Genomic DNA, 16,270 nt, shown 5'->3' on the forward strand with positions numbered 1-16,270 from the left:
CACACACACACTTTGACTCTCCACTTGACTCCCAGGATTTAGAGTGCGACATTATTTTGCAACATCATTGCTCTTTCCTGCAATTTTCTCTGAATCTCCATTTTTTTTCATACTTCACATATCTCATGCACTGTGCAAATTCCTCATCTCCTATTAGTGAAAAATTCTCAGTATATCTTATTTTTCTCTCCCCCTGCTCTTTTCTTATTCCACTCTTCTCTGTATCTTTTTCATCCTATACAGTATAACTGCAAAACCTTCAGAATAATGTAATATAATTTCATTTTATTTGTATATGTTGTTCCTGTTAAGTTGCTTTTCTTCCTTTTCAAGAAAAGTCTATTTTTGAAAGTAAAAGTGGTGCTCCTTATAACTTAAAATGTCTTTAATTTTGTTAAGACTGTCAAATTGCTGAAGGGGGAACCAAAATTCAGAGGGTTTCACTTACTGTAGTCTCGCTTTGCCAGACCTTCCTCCACAGCGCTGCGGAGGAGGGTCTGGCTAGTCCACAGCATTCCGGGATGGGAGAAAAAAATACTCTGGTTTATTGGCATTTTTTTTAAACCCATTACAATCGTCCTGGCTGGCGCTAAGCTCCGCACGGAGCCGCTGCAAAATAGCCTCTGGAAAGAACTTGTTTTGGTGGAACATGTGTACGTTCAAAAGTAGTTTTAGTCGTGTGAAAGAAAACTCCAATTGGACAGATAGTCTAGCTAGCTGTCTGGATTTACCCTGCAGAGTTCTGAGGAGCAGTTAACCATAGTCCTCAGAAATCCACCAGAGTTTAGAATTCCAGCACAAAGAAAGCGGAAGGTAACGGATATTGGCAGAATTTCCTGCGGCACCGGAGCAATCCCAGAAGTGAAATGTTGTGGATATAGACTAGGCTTACTGTAGAAGTCAAAATATTGAGCTAGCTAACTACTGTATTCTCAGACATTCCAGATCCAATTTTCTCTCCACTTTGAGAAATGACATTGCGCTTTAATCAAAAGTTACTATTTATGACTTAGAAAGACTGTTATTACTGCCCTACTGATCTAATTTAGATGAAACCTTCAGGAATCCTACACACCGAAACTAGCACTTGGAACATATTAGCACATACACCAGCTGCTCTGGCTCGGTAGGTGGTTTTCTAGGATTCCAAGAGTGTCTATTGCTGCCAGAGAAGCGGCGAGATTTTTTTTTTCTTTCAGTAAGAAAACAAAACGTGACGGTCATACCTCTTCTCTCAACGTAACGTTGCTGTGCTGCATTCTGGTGTGCTGCTGATACTGTTAGTTTCTTAATTGGTCTCTCCAGTGCCTGTTCTGCAGAGGATGTGATAGCTGGGTGCAAAGCCAAATTACCCCCTGCTATTTGTTTGTGATGTACTGCCACTACTGTTAGCTGACTGAGATATTTTGATGTGACAGCAGTTCTGGTATCTACCTTTTTTGACAATAATGTACAAAAAAAAAGGGAAAATGCACCCAAAAAGTGGCACAAATTACAAGGCATGTCACTGACATTTTATAATCTTGCATTGGAGATTTGCCTTTAGAAACTCTTATCTTCTGACTTAAAAAAAACAACTAATGAACATTGCAGCATTGGCTGTGTGTACTGTATATAAAAAAGGGAACACTTTGTATTTGTTTCTGTCCCTCTCTAAGTGTATGTGCTGTATGTTTAGGGTGAACATGTATGTGTTTGTACATTTTATGTGTGTGTGTTTATTTCAGGTCCTAGAGTGCCTGCGTGTGAATAATTGATGATTGTCAGGGGTGCCGGCAGAGATACATTATCCGTCCTCCTCACTGGTTTACTGTAGCGTGGAGAATGTTTTCCCCTCTGAGGCTGATAGCTTTATGATCAGGGATGAGGGTCAAAGAGAAATGGCCCGGAAAAAAACTCTGAGCCTGCAGATCCGCTTTCTCTATTGTCGTTTTTAATAATGCTGAGATGGTAACTGTTCCTATGCGAAAGGGTTTCTTGCTGTACAAAGTAATAGTTACTGACAGAGTGGAAAAACACCTGCTGTCATAACTCTTATTGACATAAATATGGATATACTGTTTCATTTAGGAGAGCAGAAATGTGCAATTTATGTTATGAATGTTAAAATGAAATCATAACGTTTAACATTGTAATGCCAGGATCCATATTAGCCTGATATTGGCCCGACCCAATAGGTGTGGGATCAGACCAGCATCAGGCAAACAATGAGCATCTGGCACGGCAATTTGTCACCTTATCCCCAAAACAACAGATTCTGCGTCAGGACGTATCTCGACTCCCAAATGGAAAGAATTGTGTTGCCTTGTCTTGCCTGTAAATTTACTCAGTAAATTTTATAAAACATAAAATAGGGGATTATTAGCCTGACAAGCCAGACCCACATCCAGATGTTGGGTCTGGGAACTCACCATTGACGGAGCTCGATCCGAGGGGCGGGATAAATGGTTGTCTTTCAAATTCCCTCTGCACGTAATAGGATAGCGCTACAACCAGGCAGAGCAACGTAGAAGGTAGCGGAGCTAGTTGATAGATTAAACTTTTGCCGTATCCGGTCGGCAAAACTCCGAACACATCTTCCTTTTTTAAGAATGATTTCTGTGCCGTTCTTTGTTCTTTTATCAAAGAAAAGCTTAACTCCAAGTCTTCCAGAAGTCCGCTGTTCCCAGCAGCAGCAGCCATAAGCCCCGCCCACCGACTCTATACACAATGTGATTGGCCTGACCAAAATTTGGTTTTTGCAGCTTGAAAGTCAACGGAGAGTGCCTAGACCCCCCCTGGCTGCCAAATAAATTTGCTACCACTAGGGGGAGTCTAGATTTCTAGGCTAGGGGATTGTGAGGTTTTGTCCACATTTGAGTAACCTTAAGAGTTCCAATGCCAGGATGCACCCTAATGTGTTGTTTACATTTTTATTTCTGCACATTTTTAACCAAAAGGTACGGCTTTCGGTGACACATTTTTTCCTTTTTTAATTGAGCTAGGTTAGCAGTCAACCATTACAGTAAAGCGATGTACCAGACTGCTCTAGCTGTTCTGTTATTTGCCTTTTCCCCACTTAGACATTATGTCCACATTACTGATGATTATTTATCTAAAATCTAAGCGTGAAGATATTTTGTTGAAGACCAAATTAGAGAATGACCAATGACTGGTTACTCAGTTACTCAGTGCATGTAAACAGCCAGTGTGACCTCCCAGAGCTCTAGCAGTCTACCACCCTGTAGACTCAGACGGGCTCTGCGCTGCGGTGGAGAGGAGCAACTCATTAAATAGCTATTTGTTAAAAGGCTTGTCGCCCAATTAGCATGTAAAGTGATCTGAGTGTGTGTGTCAGCTGGACAGCTAGCCACAGGGGGAGAGAGAGTGAGGTGTGTGTGTGTGTGTGTGTGTGTGTGTGTGTGTGTGTGTGTGTGTGTGTGTGTGTGTGTGTGTGAGAGAGAGAGAGAGACAGAGTGTGTGTACAGTATTCCCTGGGAGACAGGCAGCAATAAGAGGGTCATTTATCAAGGTGACTGCACCAGTCAAACTAAACACCCCCTCCTCTTTGGATTGTCATGGCAACGCTGAAAAATGGATGTCCCTTTGGGCCCTGATGAGCAGGGTTATTTGAGCCGAGAATGAAACGTGGAAAGTGTGTGAAAAAGAGAGCGAGAGAACATATCTGTGAAGCATGCTCATGAGCGTACGGGCTGCGTTTGGATTAAAAAGCCAAACCTGAAACAAAATCAGGAAGAGGAAATGTTTAAACAAACACACACACATAACAGGGGAGAGTGTGAGAAAGTGCAGGTTGAGGTTTGTGTGTGTGTGTGTGTGTGTGTGTGTGTGTGTGTGTGTGTGTGTGTGTGTGTGTGTGCGCAACACACAGCAGTCTGTCACACGTTGCAATTTTGAAAAAACTGTTTCTGCTTATTTCTGTTTCTGGATTCCTCATTATATAAATTGGGCATGATTCATTGAGAAAAATATTAGTCAAGCTACACGTGTGTGTGTTCCTAAGTATTTGTGTGTGTCATTATATGTAGCTGCCAGTGAGGGAACTAATTGAGTGTGAGGAGGATTAGCACAAAAATACACACAAAGACACAAAGCCAACTTGTTCACTTATGAGGACATTGCATTGACTTTACGTTATTTCCCTGGAGAGTTAACCTGACCTTAACCCTAAAATGTAATGGTTCACCTCATGGGGACCAATGTTTTTGTCCCCAAATGGGCAGAAGGTCCCATTATGTGGTTATTACAGTGCCAGGTTTTCTGAGAACGTGTTCAACTCTTTCTCTTTTAAATTCTAAGTTGAGAGTGAGAACTTACAAATCAAACTCTACTCCAGTTATTACGTACTATATCATTTTTATTTTGCGATGAACTGAAGTGCAGAAGTGCAAATGAGCTCCTCAGATCTTTATTTTAGAGTTGCAAAGATTAATCGATTAATTGATTGGTTGTCAACTCTTAAATTAATCGCAAACTATTTTGATAATCGGTCAGTCGGTTTGAGTAATATTTTAAGACAAAAGTAAAAATTCTTTGATTCCAGCTTCTTAAATGTGTAATTTCTAGTGTCTTCTCTCCTCTGTGACAGTAAACTGAATATCTTTGAATTGTGGACAAAACAAGACATTTGAGGACGTCATCTTGGACTTTTGGGAAACACTGATCCACATTTTCTGACATTTTATAGACCAAACAACTGATCAACTAATTGAGAAAATAATCAACAGATTAATCGACTATGAAAATAATCGTTAGTTGCAGCCCTACTTAATTTAATTCAGAATGACCGTCAAGGACTGTGAATGGAGATAAAAAATGTTTTGTCTCACTGGTGATGACAGCGATGTACAAGCGACAAAGACCTCACCTAAACTCAGGAACATGACTTCCTGAAACAGTGTCCAGGTTACTCAGGATGATCCACAGACCTCTCTGTGAACATTTGTGATTGGAAACTGTCCACGGTGAGCCCTGTGGTTTGTCCTGAGTAACCTGGACATTCTCTCTGGAATGACATGCTGATGTTACATTTTCAAATAGTGCTGGTAGGCAGTAGCCTAGAAATCTAGACGCACCCTAGCGGCAGCAAATGTAATTTGCAGCCAGGGTCAGTCTAGCAATTCTCCGTTGGCTTGCGAACTGGAAAAACCAAATTCTGGTCAGGCCAATCACATTGTGTATAGAGTCTTAACATAAGGACGGCAGAGTTGCGACGGTTCCGCGTGAATTCCCTGCTACTTGAAAACAAAGAAGATGGCTGCTGCTGCTGCTGGCGAACAGTGGTCTTTGGAATCGGCTTAAGACCTGGAGTTAAAGGTGCAATATGTAATATTGTGTGTAATACTGGCAGCTAGCGGTTAAAATAGTTACTGCACTACCAATTCAAAATACTGGAGAGTCGTTTCCCCCGCCCCCTCCTGCCCAGACTCGAAGTTCACGGGGGTGGCCAGGCTGAGACCGCAGCATTCACAATAATGTTGCTAGACGCTTTTCTCACATAGCCAGACATTACTCCACAGCACAGCAGAGTAGCTAACGGTAGATGCTAGTCTCACATAGCCAGACATTACTCCACAGCACAGCGGAGTAGTTAACGTTAGATGCTAGTCTCACATAGCCAGACATTACTTCACATCACAGCGGAGTAGCTAACGGTAGATGCTAGTCTCACATAGCCAGACATTACTCCACAGCACAGCGGAGTAGTTAACGTTAGATGCTAGTCTCACATAGCCAGACATTACTCCACAGCACAGCGGAGTAGCTAACGTTAAATGCTAGTCTCACATAGCCAGACATTACTCCACAGCACAGCGGAGTAGCTTACGGTAGATGCTAGTCTCACATAGCCAGACATTACTCCACAGCACAGCGCAGTAGCTAACGGTAGATGCTAGTCTCACATAGCCAGACATTACTCCACAGCACAGCGGAGTAGTTAACGTTAGATGCTGGCTATATTGACAGTCATAAAAGCCCGTGCTCACGCGGAGCTCTGTAACCAACTGACAGACACACTTTTTCGGCTTAAAATTACATTATGAACCGCTAAAAACACAACAACCTCACTGTCCTCTCCACACGCCAGTCAGGCACACTTCCTCGGCTTAGAATTACAATACGAAACGCTAAAAATACCACTACCTTGCCGACGGAACACACTTAGAATTACGGCAACAATCGCTAAACACACTACAAACTCACAGTCCTCTCTTTCCGATTTACAGCCCCCCTCTCGTGGCTTAAAATAACTCACCGTTGTCGGCTCTAGCCGCTTAACTACACGTTGTAAACAGCCATGGGCTGCATGCCTGGTCCTCCCGGTAACGTTAGCAGTTAGCAGGGTTAGCATGGCGGCGTTAGCCAGGACCAGTCGGGATCACTTTACTGGCTATGTCTCAATTGTTTTTGCGAGTAACCAACTTGGGTACTCTAGCTATAAAATTCAATGTGAGTACACAAATGTTGAAAAAAATGCCCATCCCTAGTAGCTGTGATAAATTAGCCCGAAGCTAATGTTTACCTGTTCAGGAGAAAATAAGTCAACTCTGCGTCCTTTTGGGATCTAAGCTGTCTCCATCTTTCAAATACATCTCCAATATTTACCAGGGGGTTGTTACGTCTCTGGTCACGCAACTGTTAGAAACATGCTGTTTTCTTTTTTTATGTCATGTAGAATCTATCTCCGTTGATCCTGTTCGTTTGTTTGCTGCTTTCATGGCTGTACTACCGTTACAGCTGTAGCGTGCTGGGTTTACGTTTTTACAGGTATATCTGGCAACCCGGCCTGGCTGTCAAACTGGGCCGTTGATAACAACACACAGATCAAAACATAAACAGACATTACGTCACGGAATGTAAATTTCAAAAAGAAAAAATACTGATTAGCATTGTTGTCAGAAAAGATAGTATTTCAGTTTACCATGTTTCCTTAATATCTGATGAGGCATTGGTCTCATTTTTGGATTTATTACAGTACAAATATTACATATTGGACCTTTAAGCACTGAAGTCATTCTTAAAAAAGGAAGATGTGTTCAAAGTTTTGCCGACCGGATAGCGCAACAGTTTAATCTATCAACTAGCGTTGCTCTGGTTGGCTACGAGTGCAGAGGGAATTTGAAAGACCGTTTATCCCGCCCCTCGGATTGCGCCCCCTGCCAGTGGTGAGTTCCCAGACCCAACATCTTGATGTGGGTCTGGCTTGTCAGGCTACATAGGCAGACAAACACCTCCATGTATTGAGATAATTTTAGTACCTTGAAAGCTCAGTAAATTTAACCAAAACTTTCAGTGGTCCTAGATATCACTAGGTGTAAGTGGAAAAACACTTATAATATGATGATAATTATAAATTAGAATCATTTTTCAATTTTTTGTTGTCGTAAAGTAGCTGAATTAGTTATTTTCTCTAAGTAGCTGCATTATTTTCTTCCGTTTCATTATCACTTACCTATCCCTGTCTCACGCATTCACACGCACACATTCTCTCACACACACACACACACACACACACACACACACACACACACACACACACGCACACCTCATTTCTCAGTTTCAATAGCAAAGACTGCCACCTCAGCTTCTCCCTCTGTCTCTTTCTCTGTCCGTCTCTTATAATCATCTTACCATTTCCCCTTGCAACCTCTCAGTTGGAAAGATGCCACTAATGAAGTGTTATTGTGTGTGTGTGTGTGTGTGTGTGTGTGTGTGTGTGTGTGTGTGTGTGTTATGTGTGTGGTCGCTAATAGTCACATCCACTGTGCTGCAGCTGTGATGAGGAGAGTGAACAGGAGAAGGCAAAGAAGGGAGCAGGAGGAGGAATAAGGGAGGAAGAGTTGTTTAAGGCTGTCAGGGGAAGAGGAAGAAGAGGGGAGGTGAACATGAAAGAGGAGAACTGGGGAGGTGAATGATAATGATGAGAACGAAGTGTGATAGAGGGGAGGAACAGTAAGGTGATGGTAATAACTATGGTTGCTTTTACCTCTGCAGTGCAGTCTTGTGTTGACTTGGTAATAATTCACGCAGCAGATTTCTGTAGTTTTCTTTCCCGGTCAGGAAATGACTTTGTTCAAAGCAGCAGAATATTTGCTGCCAGTCTTTGGCTCATTTACCAAGTGTCTGGGAGGGATATTGGTCATGGTCAGATCTTGGTCCAAATGAAGCACTCCAGGGCTGGTTGGAACGGTCCAGAGAAACCTCCCGCTCAGTAACTTCTTGTACTGATTGCTCTGTTCTCATGTGACCAAACAAAGGGAGAAACCACCCCAGGGTTGCACAGAATTGCTCTGAATAGGTATTCCAAAGGGTTAGTGGGAAACGTTTGGAGCAGTTACCGTGGGCTTAATAGATTTATGTCCTTTGGTTTGTCCGTTTTGATGCTAGTTTTCAGTAACCAAGATCCTGACAGTGTGATTAGGATCATGGATCTGTCCACTTTCACTAAAATGCAGTGTGGTTTGTCAGAACTGAATCACAAAGTCACTCATTCACTTTTAGCAGGCTGCAGATTTGTCTGTCTCTGTCAGCAGCCCTCTCATCCATTTTAATGGAGACAGTCCGTCTGCGCAGTGGGGGTGCCAACGCAGGCCCTCGCGATTGTTGTGATGAAAGTAGGGAACTGGACTTCCTGCATTGTATTTCATGTGTGCAATCATTCAATCAACCAACATGTCAGTAGCAGCAGGTCAACAAATGGGTAACCCAGGCAACAGCCTTCTTTCTTTCTTTCTTTCTTTCTTTCTTTCTTTCTTTCTTTCTTTCTTTCTTTTTTCTTTCTTTCTTTCTTTCTTTCTTTTTTCTTTCTTTCTTTTGTCTGTGCAATTTTGAAAAACAACTCATTTTTACTTCTGAAATATTAATACATTTGCTTTGATACTGTCAAGTGCAAATGTTAGGTTTTAAAGATCTTGTAATTATTTCCTTTATAATGCAACTGGGTTAAATACTTGATTATGATTGGTCAATCACAGCATTCCGCGGTCTACTATTTCTGAATAACAGACCGTTCTCGTGGATGGACTTTTGATCGTAGACTCTGGAGGACCATTTTTAAATCAGTAAAATCATTTTTAAATGAATGTTGTTGCTCATACAGAGCTCGTATCAATATCAGCGGATCACAAAGGGAGAGAGAGGATGGAGGAAACGGGGCTCGCTAACAGCAACAGTGCAAACAGAGCATTAGTTAGCTCCACGGTTGGCGTACTCACCGTGGCGACCTGGCTTTCGGCGGAGAGCGGTGCTTTTCAGCGGTAAAGTTAACCGTCCCGACAGAGATGCAGACAGGTAACCTCTGTGAGGCTAATTCAAGACCCCTCCGCTTTGTGTCGGGGTCCTGCATCACCCTGCCAGGGTTCTAATTCGCAATTCTGGCTCACTCTACACTGCTGAAAAAGTATGTGTGAAATTGCTGGTGCTGCACCTCTGCATTCAAATGATAATCGCTAAGCTGCTTTGATGGTTTTTGACATCTGGTACCCAGTGGTTGACCAGAAATTATAAAACAAGCTAATGGAAAAAGTCCTAAACTACACTTTCAATCTCTAAACTGTGTTAATCAGTTCTTGGCCCATCTGCTGTAACCGGGCAGAGTGGACCTCAACAAAACCAATGCACACTGAGTGAAGGTTTCTGTTTGAATTGGCTCGCTGTATTGTAAATAGGTGATGGAGCAGAAAAGTGTTGGGTTTCTATTTTGTGCAGACCAGTTGAGACTGCTCTGTAAACCATTGCTCTGTACTGTATTTGTGGTTTTGTGGGGAGGATTTTGTTTATGTGTGTGTATCTTGAAATCCAGATGCTAAATTGATTAGCAGGATCAAGTTAGCTCAATGTATCCTTGAGCACAGTGTGTTTATGTTGCGGTTAATGGCAAAAACGTTGTGCTGATAATTGGTATCTTTATGTTTGACCACTTTCAAGACACGTATCACGTTTCCTCTTTTGTGTCTTTGATGTTGAATGACTATACAATCTTGGATATTATTTAAATTTGAATTGACCCTACTGATTGATTTTTTAAATTATTATTATTATTATTATTATTATGTGGAACCCATTGTACCCAACCTATTCTCCCATTGCTCCACAGCGCTGTGGAGATAGGTCTGGCTACATGAATCAACGTGTGTACTTTGTCCACAGCAATCCCGCCAATCTGTCCCAAAACCTGTTAGAGTAAAGATTAGTTAGATAGTAAATGCTATAAACATATAATTTTTTTAAACATTTACAGTAATTCTCCGAATGAACCAAGCAGGCCTGCCTTGTCACACGATTTAGATTGTCTTCACAATCCACCGTTTGCAGCGTGTAGCTTGCTAGCTCAAAGTGTGTTGTTGTTTCCCAAAGCGAAGGGATTTTGAGAACGGCGACACACGGAGAGCAGAAGTGGCTCACACGCCAGACGGCTTTATCCTGGAAATCTTCTTCCATTGATCCAGGCTATACCCAACCAGAATACATGTTCCATGTATACAAGGAAAAGATGGGATGAGGCTCATACCTGGTACACTACTGTGCATGCGCTAGGAGGATAGGTTATTTAAAGTGCTCATATTATGCTCATTTTCAGGTTCATAATTATATTTAGAGGTTATACCAGAATAGGTTTATGTGGTTTAATTTTCAGAAAACACCATATTTTTTTGTTGTACTGCACATTGCTGCAGCTCCTCTTTTCACCTTGTGTGTTGAGCTCTCTTTTTTAGCTACAGAGTGAGGCATCTTACTTCTGTTCCATCTTTGTTGGGAGTCGCACATGCGCAGTAAGTACTGCTAGCTAGTCAGTTGCAGGGTATGAGGGCGTGCTACGCTAGCAGAGCATTATAACATGTAACATATAACATGGACTACAGGCTGGACTACAAAAGAGCTGTTTGGAGCAGTTTGTGAACAGTGTTTTTATGTTAGAGATGGTAAGTCCCTTTGGGGTGAACTTTGGGCTTTTTCACTTTGTTAACCTATAACATGCACAAAATGATATATAACACAATAAAGGAAAGGGGAAAAGCCAGCAAGCATAATATGAGCACTTTTACTTTCTGACTTGTAACTAATCTGGCTCTGTACTGAAGGGTCCAGGATAGAGATCGATATTGTTCGAAATGTTTCCAATACTAGTGCAGATATGATGGCTGAGTTTTGGTACTGATACTTAAGTAATGTTGTTTTATACCTTAGGATTGGCATCAGTGCTTCTACACACTGTATGTCTTTCATCTTTAATTCTTTCTCTTTAACCACACCACGTATCTCATCATCTTCCTCAGTGCCCCCCCCCCCCCCGTCCCCGTCCCCCGTCCCCCGTCCCCCGCCCTCCCTCCATGTCAGATCTAACAGTGGAGAGCAGAGCTGAACAGATCAACTGCCTCACTGCCCACTGAGGCTGTGAGTGTGTGTTTGTATGTGTGTGTGTGCGGGACGCGTTCTGCTTTAATGAGCTATTGTTTGGCAGAGTCGCCACTCGAGGGGAGTCTGTCGCTCAGCTGACCCCTGACCCCGCCATGCTGCACAAAACTCGATTAACCACGCCGCATCGGGGCTGTATTTGTGTTCCTCTCGTCCCTCGTGTCTCTTTCTTTCTTTTCATACAACAAACCGATAAATCTTATGAGATTTTAGCAATTAGCGGGCTGATATTTTCGGACTTGGTGTTTTTCTGAGCATCCGTAACATGCTCTTACAGCATGTGGCGATATGGCCATCGCTCGCTGTACATCTCTCCTCCGCCCCATGCTTGTTTTGCCTGTGCGGTCTAACTGTCAGGGTAATTTCACACACATCCAGGGAGTGATTCTGGACCCCCCGCCGCGACCCGTCTACATCCATCCGTCCCTCCCTCTATCCCAGCCAATCCCATGCTACCTCCTCCTCCATCTTCAGACTGCAAAAATATTTTTTTATTCTTCCAGTGGGATCATATTCATTGTTTCACCTTTTAGACGTGATCTCTACTCTCAAATGACATTATCTGGACTCTAGTGCAACAATCTGCTGTACAGGCTTCTGTGACATTGCCCAGAAAAGGGCAATTACCTTTAAAGAGTGAGGCTGTGCTTTATTGCTGCTAGAGCCAAGGCAACACAAACTTCCATGATTTTCTACCATTATTTTTGGCCAAAAATTCAACTATATTGTAAGTTTATTAGATATGCTGGCCTCAATTACGTGCATCCATTGCTGATCCATTTTTGAAAGGAGGCAGACGTTTTACTGTAGAGAAGAGAGGAGAACTTATTTTTTTGTGCATCTCTGCATCTCTCAAACTTTGAATAAAAACTAGTTGAACCTTTCGGTCTTGGGCTCCTGGAAATTAAAATGTGATATTTCAGTGTTTTCCAACAATTTGTGAAAAGAATTACAAATTAATTGATTATGAAAATATTTTTTACTTGCAGCCCTAGCAGAATCGGATGTTCTCAAGGAGGACTTTCTGGTATCATCCCAGAGGATTTGGCCCAATTCTGCTGCTTCATAGACGCACAGTGTGTGCAGACACACCTGTCACACCCAAACCAAGTGGGGATTGTCTAAAGTGACTGTCTTTTTAGCACAAAATTCCCCCTTGTGTTACTATCGCTTCACAGCATCCGTTCAAACTGGGGAAACTTTTGTTCTAAAAAGCATATCACTGTAAGATAACCACTCGATTTATCCAACGCCGACTGCTAGAGCCTCAAGTTATCTTCACCTGAATGTATTTTCGCTCAGAAAGAAGACTGGATTTTGTCCCCCATTAATAAAATTGCAGTTTAAATGCACATAGTTTCAGTGTTCATATGTGAACATGATTATTGAATTAGGATGGACTTCAAAATGTGAAACTAGCCTAACTACAATTTATAAAAAACTCCTGAAAGAAGGGAAACTACACTGGGGGGAATGGAAAAAAAAAAGGAAAAATAACTAACAGTTGAATCAGACCTGTGTTTTTTTTGTGCAGTGCAGGGCTCAATTTACTGTTATGGACACATACAGTATTTTACTTTTTTTCTTCTTTGCCAGGTGTTTTCTTTGCATTTCCATTAGTCCAAGTATAGATCCGGTTCAAACACCCAAACCACAACATCAGCTCTCTGCCCCTCTCTCTCTCTCTCTCTCTCTCTCTCTCTCTCTCTCTCTCTCTCTCTCTCTCTCTCTCTCTCTCTCTCTCTCTCTCTCTCCCCTTCTTTCTCTATTATACAGGACAAGGTCACACTCTGCTCCACCCTTTACAGTAGTACAGGAACATGACACTCCACACAAACACACACACACATACAGGTACACGCACAGGGTTCAGTTTACCTCTCTGTCCACAAAGCCTCGTGGGAAGAGTGACATCATCCCCTCTCTTCTTCGCAGCTGTCGATCAAAGTAGACAATGCGGTCATAGGGTTAAACCCCTCCCGCCAGGAGCAGCTTCCACAGTTGTGTTGAAAAGAGGGCCTGCTTAAGTACAATATCACATAACAAACACTGACAACTGTTTATACCTAAAGTGTGTGTACAAAATGGCTGGAAACTGTCTGAAGCTGCTGCCTTGAGTGACTTGGAATGAGTGCAACAGTAGTAAACCTTCACGGAGAGCAGTTGAAACAATGATTGGAGAGCACGTCAGTGTGGAGTGAAGGAGGTACATGATACTCTTGTCAAACAGTAGCAGTTTTATCCAGGAAGAAATGTCATACTGAACTTTTTTGCAACTTCAAGCTGACGTTGGCTGATTTACAGTATAAAACAGAAGCAGATTGTCCTCAAAGTGAACTCCCAATGGAAAGACTTTCTTCTCTGCAAACTGAGTGAAAATAACTTCAAAGAGCAGAAACAGTGCACTGTACAATACAGAGGTATTTTGAAATGTAAATTCATAAAAAGGAAAGATCTTTTTTGGAGTAAAAAGTTGAAGATTTTGAGGATATTTTGTTTTTTCTGTTGTTAAAAAACTAGTTGAAAGCGAGTTCCACTGGAGCTTAATCTGCTGCCTTTGTAACACTTATCGGGGGAGATGTTTACTTTTTGGCTACAGACCACAGCAACTGATGAATAATAAATGCTTTAAAGTGCTCATATTATGCTCATTTTCATTTTCAGGTTCATAATTGTATTTAGAGGTTGTATCAGAATAGGTTTACATGGTTTAATTTAAAAAAAACACCATATTTGTTGTACTGCACATTGCTGCAGCTCCTCTTTTCACCCTGTGTGTTGAGCTCTCTGTTTTAGCTGTAAAGTAAGACATCTCACTTCTGTTCCATCTTTGTTGGGAGTCGCACATGTGCAGCACCTAGGTAAGGACTACTAGCCAGTCAGAAGCAGAGTATGAAGGTGTGCTCTGACAGTACCTAGGTAAGGACTACTAGCCAGTCAGAAGCAGAGTATGAGGGCGTGTCCTGACAGTACCTAGGTAAGGACTACTAGCCAGTCAGAAGCAGAGTATGAGGGTGTGCCCTGACAGTACCTAGGTAAGGACTACTAGCCAGTCAGAAGCAGAGTATGAGGGAGTGCCATGCTAGCAGCTAGGCGAGCATTATAACGTGTGTTACAAAGTGACCACGTTGGTCTCTGAAGTAAAGGCTGGACTACAATAGAGCTGTTTGGAGCAGTTTGTGAACAGTGTTTTCTGTTGGAGATGGTAAGTCCCTTTGGGGGGGACTTTGGGTGTTTTCACTTTGTAAATCTATTACATGCACAGAAAAAGATATATAACACAATAAAGGAAAGGGGAAAAGCCAAAAAGCATAATATGAGCACTTTAACATCATATTGAATTTTTCAGAATGAATTAGAGGTTAAGGATGATATCTGATCACCTGGCAAAAAAGCTGCTGGAATCCCACTCACAAAGTGAATACAAATCATACGCACATTAAGTAGGAGAATACTGTAAAGTAGAACACTGGATGGACAGTAGCTGGGATGTCCCACTCGCAGAAGCAAAGTGATAAGATTGCTGTTTGTTAAAGAGTTGGGGCTGGAAAGTTCTGACTGGCGTGTTCTGATGATATGCTGTTGTGTGTGTCGCCCTGAAGAACTTAACATTAGCTCTAAAAGCTTCACAAAAAGGTTTAGACAAAGCTAAACTTGGAAAATGTGTGACTGTGTCTTGCAGTTTTGCATTTTTGCGTAATAGTAACAGTTTTCGTACAAAATGCATCCATTCTATAAGGGTAAAAATCAAAGTGAACAGATTTGTATGAATGTTTATGATTTCAGTCCTCACAGTTTAACCAATGTAGCATACTGGCTAACTATGTTTCTTGTTATGATAGCAACTTTTCTATCTCTTCTATCCATAAAAAATATATATATATATATATATATATATATATATATATATATATTTTTTTTTTTTTTTTTTTTTTTCTCAACATATTAACATATATGTAGTTGTGTGTATGTGTTATTTACATGTGTTGTACTTTTTTTTAAGTAACCCCTGGCTGTATATGTTTATATTGATATGCACATGTCAGTATTGTATATATTTTGGATTTGCACATTATTTGCAATTTATTATTTTAGACTTTTTTTATATTTGCACTCTTTCCACTTTGTATTGCAACTGCTACAAAGCACTTTCCCTTGGGATAAATTGAGTAAATCTTATCTTTTTAACACTTCTCCGCTCCATTTTGCACTTCTCTCAGATGTCATTAAGTACGTTTACATGCACACCAATATTGCACTATTATTCCGAATATGACAATATTCCGAATTTGATACAGGTAAACATGTAAACCGCATATTACGGTTGGATATTCCGAATAGGGGCTTTTTTTTCCCCCGAATATAGCATTTTTTCCGATTAAGACGTGGGATATGCTGGTTTTATTCGGGTTTTAGAGACATTCTTTGGACATGTATACAGCGCATTCAGAATATGCGTCTCAATCAGGGTTTTTACCGCAGTTTACGGCCTCTTGTCTGTTTACTGCCTATGGTCAGCTCTGTGCGTTGCTATGGTTGCTGTACACAAAACACCCAACCAATAGTTTGCAAGTCTGCGGACCTGGTAGAGATGCATGCCCAAAAGATAAGAAGGAGAAACACAAACATTATCAAAGACTTCAACAGGTTTTTAGAAGCTGGTTAAAGGAATGAAAGAGGGACGCTGTGTTCGCACGGTCCAACAAATCTACCGCTGGAAAACTTCGTGTTTTGCACGGCTACATGTAAACGGGAATATTGGTGGAATATTCACTTTCATTAACCATGTAAACAGCTTAGTCGGAATATCGTCTTTTTCGGAATAAGGGCAAAAACCGTGATATTATGTCATTGA

General features: G+C 41.5%; 1 protein-coding gene across 2 annotated transcripts in view; it reads left to right on the top strand.

The window, feature by feature from the left end:
* The window catches only part of slit1b (slit homolog 1b (Drosophila)), a 77,980-nt gene that overhangs the window by 1,543 nt on the left and 60,167 nt on the right, over positions 1-16,270 (top strand). The gene's annotated exons all lie outside the window — the stretch shown is intronic.

This window comes from Perca flavescens, chromosome 2, assembly GCF_004354835.1.
Source record: "Perca flavescens isolate YP-PL-M2 chromosome 2, PFLA_1.0, whole genome shotgun sequence".
NCBI lineage: Eukaryota > Metazoa > Chordata > Actinopteri > Perciformes > Percidae > Perca > Perca flavescens.